The sequence below is a fragment of the Kogia breviceps genome, assembly GCF_026419965.1.
Source record: "Kogia breviceps isolate mKogBre1 chromosome 20 unlocalized genomic scaffold, mKogBre1 haplotype 1 SUPER_20_unloc_3, whole genome shotgun sequence".
NCBI lineage: Eukaryota > Metazoa > Chordata > Mammalia > Artiodactyla > Physeteridae > Kogia > Kogia breviceps.
This window is the reverse complement of record NW_026711569.1, coordinates 418762-426301: the sequence shown is the minus strand read 5'-3', so window position 1 is coordinate 426301 and position 7540 is coordinate 418762.

The window sequence follows — 7540 nt, the reverse complement described above, 5'->3', positions numbered from 1 at the left end:
GCGGTGCGGCCGGGTGGGGTGGGGTGGGCCGGGGGAGGGGGCGGCGGCGGCGTCGACGGCGACGGGGAGGGGGCGGCACGCGCACACGGCGAGGGCCGCGGGGCAGGGGCGCGGGGCGCCCGCCCAGGGAGGGAAAGTGCCGAGGCACGACCGGGCCACCAGGAAAACAAGCGCGGGGTCCCACCGCCACACACACGAGGGCGGTCCCACGACGCCTGAGACGCCGGCCGGCCCCAGCCACCCCGGGGCCTCCCACGACCCGGCCCCGCCGCCAGGCCCCGCGTGCGACGGTCCCCCCGCGTACCGCGGAGGGACCCCGTCCGTCCAACCGAGCTCAAACCCCTCCGTCCTCGCCAGATCCGCCGTCGTCCGAGTCCGACCCCCGGGGCCCGCGCCCCGGGTGAACGCCCCCGAGCGAGGCGGCCCGCACCGTGCCCGCAACACCGCCACCGGCTGCCGACTCGCGGCGAGGGCAGGCGCGACGGGCTCCTCGCGGCTGCGGGACTAGGGAGTCGTCGGGACGCCCGGGCGTCCCCGCCCGCCCCCCTCGGCCTCGCCACCGAGAGGGGGGTGTGTCACCGCACGCGCACGCACACGCACGCGCACGCGCACGCGCGGCCCCGCGCCGGACGCCCGGCCTTGGCGGGACCCTCCCCCGACTCAGAGGGGGGAGGCGCGGGCCGCGGTAGGCAAAGAGCGGCGCCCGGCCCCACCGCGGGGCCGGCGCAGAGAACCCTCCCGCCGCGAAGGCGAGGGGCTCCGCCCACGTGCTCTGGCAGTCGCCAACACCGTGGCCACTGCACGCGCGGGAGGGGCAGCGGCTGGGGGGTCCGGTACCCCAAGGCTCCCTCTCGGATCGCTAGAGAAGGTTTCCTCACCGAGGGGGCGTCGTCCCCCCAACCCATCGTCTCCCCTTCGGGCCCGCCCACGGAGGCGCTCCACGAGCCGCCAAAGTCCACGACTGGGCGGGGTTTGGGAGAGGGGTCTGCGGTATGGGTAAGCACGAGGCCCAGAGGAGCATTCGCGGCCACAGCCGGGGGCACAACCTCCGCCGCCCCCAGGCCCGTCCATCGGGGGCCCCGAGAGGAGGGAGCACGCCCGAGAGGGGCGGAAAGACCCCCTTCTCTCACAGGCCCCGGCCCAACGCGCTCGCCACCCACGCCCGCGTGCGACCCCCTCCCCCCCGACCGCCACAAACACACACACACGTGGGGGGGGAGGGTGGGCACACGCGGACGCTCGCCTGGCCCGAGTCAGTCCCCCCGTGCCACAGCAACACCGTGGGAGGACGACCGCGACGAGGCGGCCCCTGTTTCCCCCAACCGAGGGAGGGAAAACAGAGGCACGCCTCCCTTACCGTCTCGACCCCCCCAAGAGAGCCACTCACGGGACGCACCACCGCGGCGGCGGGGACCCCGAGGAGCACGCTGGGAGAAGGGAACGACACCACCGCTCGGCCTCGGGCACCTGAGGGACGACCTGGAGCGCTCCAGGGGCACCACAGAGGATCGAACGAGGCACGCTCACGCACCGGCAGGGGCGCGCGGCGCAGCGGCGGGACGGCACCCCCCCACCAACGCGGGGAGGACCGCCCACGGGGGCAACACGCCGAGGAGGCGAAGCGAGAGCGTCTGCTGCGTCCGAGGACCACGGCCCCGCCACCCACGCCGTGAGGCAGGGGGCGGGAGGCCGAAGGTCAGGGCCGGGGACCACCACCCCTGCCCTTCCCCACACCCCTCGACAGGCCGGGAGAGCGTGAGGAGAGAGGCGGGGAGGCCCGCGGACAGAACGAGAAGAGCGGTCCCGTTCGCCAAGAACGTCCGTCCCTCGTCTGGCGCGACCTTAAGGCCCGGCCCAGGAGAGCGCGACATCACCACATCGATCAGTCATGCCAGAGAGCCAGGGACCACCAGGCCCCGAAGGGGAGGGGCACGCACAGCGAGGACCATCACCAGAGGAGCCTGCTTCGGCCTCACCGGCGGCACCCCAAACCCCCTCTTTCTTTTTTTTTTTTTTTTCTCCTCTCAGGCAAAAGTGGCCGACGACCCCGCGAGTGAGGAGAACGCCTGACACGTGGCACGGAGCCTGCGGGGTGGGGTCGTCGTCTCAGCCACCACCGGGTGCCTGCGGCGGGGAGGGGAGTCACACGGGGTAGAAGACCCAACGCCCCGCCGCCCTCGGGTGAGCCAGAGACCGGAGGCGGCACCGCGGGTCGGGTCAGCCGGACGCACACACGAGAGCCGGCGCGCAGGCCCAGGCGGGCGGCTCAAGTGGCGAGGGTCGGCTCGGCCACCAGACGGCGATCCAAAGCCCAGGACCCTGCGCGCGTCCAGACTCCCAAAGTCCTCAGCGACAGACGCCAGAGAAGACCGTGTCAGCACCTATCTGGTGGCAAAAAAGGCCCATTTCGGGCGAAAAAAATCACGGCGCCCGGCAGCGGGGCCCACGCACGCGTCGCAGGGGGGGTCCCCGGGACCTCGGTCCGGCCGCCTGTCCCCAACACTTCCCCATCCACACCAGCCCCGGAGCTCTCGGGGCCATCTGGTCGACCCGAGGAGCTTGGGGGGAGTGGGGGGGGGGGGTGGGGGGGAGGGGGGGGGCGGGCCAAGCGGGGCGGGCAAACGTGGGAGAGGGCCGCGAGCCGGGTCGCCCTCCCCGGTTCACCCGCACGGGCAGGTACCGGTCCCTCCGAGTCTCCGGGCCAAGACTTGGTGAAAGGAAAAGAAATATCTCACTCGGCCGTCTCCGACGAGCGGGCCCCACGGGGGACCGCGCCCGGGCCCGGGCCGCCCTATCCGGGCCACCCAGGACGGCTCGGGCGGGCCGGTCCCCACCCCCACCCCGGCCGGGACTCGCGGCGGGTGGAGGAGAGGGGGCGGGGGAGGGAGGGTGAGAAAAAACTCAAAGTCCGCCGACCAGGACCCCCCGTGGGCACGCTGAAGGGCCGGGTGCGCCCTCCCCGGCCACCCGCGCGAGCAAGGCCCGGTCCGTCCACGTCCACGGACCCAGGGGCACTTGGAAACATTTTGCCCCGGGAGGCGCCTCCCAGGCGACCAGAGCCCACGAGGGAGGGACCGCACCCGGGCCCGGGCCCGGGCCGGTCTCTCCGGGTCACCCCTCGCGGCCCAGGCCGGTCCCCACCTCCCGAGTCCGACTCGGCCAAACATCGGTGAGAAAGAATCCGACCACCGGGAGGGGCCCCACGCGCGCCCGCCACCGAGCCCGTCGCGCCCGCCACCGGCCTAACCTAAACGCACGGGCCCGGGCCGGTCCCCCACCTTCCGGAGCGGGGCGCTGTGGGGACCGCGGAAGAGAGGAAGGGAGGGTGGGGGGGGTCGGGGAATGAACGCTCCAAAGGGTGAGCCAGGAGAAAGCCCGACCGACCGCCCATCCGCAGGCGCTCCGGAGGGCGCGGAAGACCCTCTCCCTTCCCACCGCGGCGGCCCGGCCCAGGTCGTGTCGGGTGGCCGGGTCGGTCCCCGCGGCCGGAGGGGAGCGGACGGATGCTGGTCGACCGGGCCAGGCGGTCCCCCAGAGCGGCTCGAGAGCGCGGCGACGGTCACACCCTCATAGACCTGCACGCCCAATCTCAAGCGACAGCAGGAGGCGCCCACGCCTGGGCGCCACCGGGACAGTGGCCACCAGCGTCGCCTGGCTGCCGGAACTCTGCCTCGGGCCCGGCGGCCGACTCACAGCCCTCACGAAGGTCGCCGAAGCTCCAGAGACAAGGGACAATATAAAAGCGGCCGCCAGGTGGCTCCCGACAACCGGCTCCAACGTCCCCGGGCCGGATCCCTGTCGCCGGCCGGCCACCGAGGACGCGGCGGCAGCGCCGGGCCGCCCAAACGCCCGAGCTCAGCCCGGGACGAGGCGGCGGGCGTCTGGCGCGGCGGCCCCGTGTCGTCCATCTCGGAGCTAGCTCCCCGGTCGGCACGACACGACACGGTGCGACCCGGGCAGCAGACGGGGGTGGGGGGGTGGGGGGCGGGGGAAGCCGGGGAGATGTCGCCGGGAGGCTGTCTCGGAGGAGACGCGCTCCCCAACGCGATTCCTGGGCGGGGGGGAAATCCCGCGGAGACGCCGGCGGGGCCCGGGGCGCCCGGCACGGGTTGCCCAGAGGGGCACGAGCAAGATCCCCGGCTGCCCGGACGGGGGGGAGGGAGGGAGGGAGGGAGGGAGGGAGGGAGGGAGGGAGGGAGGGAGGGAGGGAAGGAGGGAGGGACGGATGGAGGGACGGAGGGACGGAGGGACGGATGTAAGGACGGAGGGACGGACGGAGGGAGGGAGGGAGGGAGAGAGAGAGGGACGGAAGTCGGGGACTGGCAAACCGAAACCAGGCAAGCGCTCAGGGAACAACGCAGGAATTCGTCCAAAGACAACACATGGGTGCTGCGAGGGTGGGGAAAATGCACTTGCGGTCACGAGAACATGGATTTCATAACGGACTGACCACGATCCATCACGGGCCGGGCGGGGGTGGGGGGGGTGGGGGCGGGTGAGGCGGGGGTTGGGGGAATGCGGGCGGCTGGTGGGGAGGGGGCGAGGGTGGAGTCAATAGCCATCCACTAAAGAAACTGAGTTCCGGTACGTCGACACAAGGCAACACTCTGAGTGCGAGTGTGTGTGAGCGTGTGTGTGCGTGTGCGTGCGTGCGTGTGTGTGTGGAGTGCGGTGAGTACTGACAGCGAACCGTAGTCCCACCGGGACCACACCAAACCATACCAACCAAGAAGTCAAGCTGTAGAACTTCTCTGGCCTTTAAAACAAAGAGAAAAGCGTGCACGTATCGCATACGTACACACATTACGTACGCTTGTGGCATACGTATACGTGGACGTGGACGTATAAAGGCCTAGGACAAGCCCAAGCACATCCCGTCAGGGGAGCCTATCCAAAACAGACCAAGACCTCACACAATTCAGCCTCCAGAAAACAAGCGACCCAGTGAGAAAAGTGGGCAGGAGGCCAGAACAGAACATTTTCATTAGAGAAAAAAAAGAAGAAGAGAAAAAAAGAAAAAAAGAAAAAAGAAAGAAAGAAAGAACACAACTTTCTTAGTAAAAACCAAACAAACAAAACACAACAACAAAACAAACAGAAATAAAACAGAAAACCTCTTTTAGTGAAAGAATTCAACGGGGCAACGAAAAAAGCGCACACACGCATCTCTCTGGACGAAGATATTCGGACAGGCACAGGATCTGGAGTTGCGACAGCAAGTTCGTACAAGCAGAAAAAGTGCCTCCTTCCTCCCGATCCAACACGTATTTTTCAAGCTGAGAGAGACCACCACCACCGTGGCACGCCGGAGGGAGGACTCAGAGATGTCACCCGGCGGGTGAGAGAACGGCTCTCCGACAAAAGACAGCAGTATGGAAAACAGAAAGGAAGTCCCTCAAAACACTGCACAGAAAACTACCATGCGACCCAGCAACTCCACTAAGTGCCCACGGAGGGGGTAAAGACGACATGTACACGTCTATCTGTACCAACACCTGTAACGATGGAGAGATAGGTACGGACGCACTGTTAGCGCTCTCTGTGCCCGTACGTCTATATCTATGAGAGAAGGACCGGGTGGGGGGTGGGGGGTGGGGGGTGGGGGTGCGGAGAGAGAAGTGAGACAAAGAGTGGACAGTCACGTGAGTGCAGTAGGTAAGGAAGATTAAGACGACAAACAAACTCCCAACAGTGGTCCTGTAAGTCAACCATCAAGATTTCGATATCATGATGTCATCAAGCACCAACCCTTCTGAAGGGACACAGCGACACACAGGGCTCACTTGGCAGGGCAGTTCAGGACCCTAAAATGACCGTGAAAGGTGAAGCTCGAAAAAGCAATCTTGTTCATCCACGGGGGGAAAATACCGTTCTCCCACGACATTCAAAAATCCTATCAGGGGGCTTCCCTGGTGGCGCAGTGGTTGAGAGTCCGCCTGCCGATGCAGGGGACACGGGTTCGTGCCCTGGTCCGGGAAGATCCCACATGCCGCGGAGCGGCTGGGCCCGTGAGCCATGGCCGCTGGGCCTGCGCGTCCGGAGCCTGTGCTCCGCAATGGGAGAGGCCACAACAGTGAGAGGCCCGCGTACCACAAAAAAAAAAAAAAAAAAAAAAAAAAAAAAAAAAAAAAAAAAAAAAATCCTATCAAAACATTTTAAAACTCTCTTACTCGCTCACCATTTAAAAGGTAGAGAAATAAAAAGAGAGCCAAAGTACGATTTATTGAGTGGTGGACCGTCACAGAAAGCATGCCATGAAAGCCTCCGATTCATTTTGGAAGGTCCTAGGAACAGCAATCTTCAACATTGCTCTCCTGCCTGCCTTCTTGGCGTGGTATCTTTTCTACATCTGGATAAGCAGTCCTAGGTTTTGTGTGTTTGCTTGTTATTCCCCTAACTGAAGATCAGCCTCCAACACGATAACCCTTTGTGCCCTCTGGGTCCTGAACTCTCTTCTCTGGAAGTGCTTTTCTGAATGGGAACGGTTTCACCAACGTCATCGCCTGGAGACATCTTCAGCCTGTCCTCCCCCCACCCGCACCCCCGCCCGCCCCCCACCCTCTTCCTCCTCCTCCTCCTCCTCCTCCTCCTCCTCCTCCTCCTCCTCCTCCTCCTCCCCTTCCTCCTCCTCCTTTTTTTTCTTTGTTTTCTTCAGCTCTCCTTGCGCTGGTCTCTCACACGGTGGCAGCGTTGTCCTAGGCATGCCCAGGTGTCTCCTAACCCCATCCAAGTGATGACTCCCAGCGTCATCATTTTGGGTTTCTTAGCCGCACTTTCGTCGTTCCCGGGCAATTCTTTCTTTTTATTTTCCATGGACGGGGGAGACCAGACCGGGGCGGGGGGCAACACAACGACACACTGCGTGTGACCTGGGAAACAGACACATACACGCCAGGCAATCACCGACAGGCTCTGAAAGAGGATCGGTCCCCGGACACGGGGCACGCACGTTTGTTATCGGTGGAGTCACCGCAGACCGAACGGGAAGCAGCAGACTTTGAACTTGACGCAGCTACCGTTCATCCATCGCGGAAACTGACATTTGAAACACGTAGTTAGGCTCTTGGTGCGATTTCACCTAGTCATTGACATGTGTGCACAGTGGAACCATGGAAAGTGAGACAACCCCCCCACCCCACTTCTACCAAAGGTCGCCAAATGAAGACTCTCGTTTGTTTACAAACCAAATTTCCTATCCTTAAATTTGGTGGGAGCTTTCCCTAAGGATTGCACGGGAAGGTGACTTCCTCAAGCGTTGGAGTAGTTTTCCTTAGAACTAGAGAATTAGAATTCTGCTGAATGATGAACACACACCTCGCTTAAGTTTCTGCTAGGAAATCCACGCACCATGTGGATCGAACGAAAAGCAAAATGATTTTTTAACAAGGTCTTCTCTCCACTTCAGACGAATTTTACAGGGCGGGGAGGGGGGAGGCTAGGCTTCTCTGTTTTTCATTTAAGGTCCTCTGAAACGTCAGTAAGTGTTCGTGATCCTACTCACGTGTACTCTTGTCCTCCATCCAATCGTCAGTCATCTGGC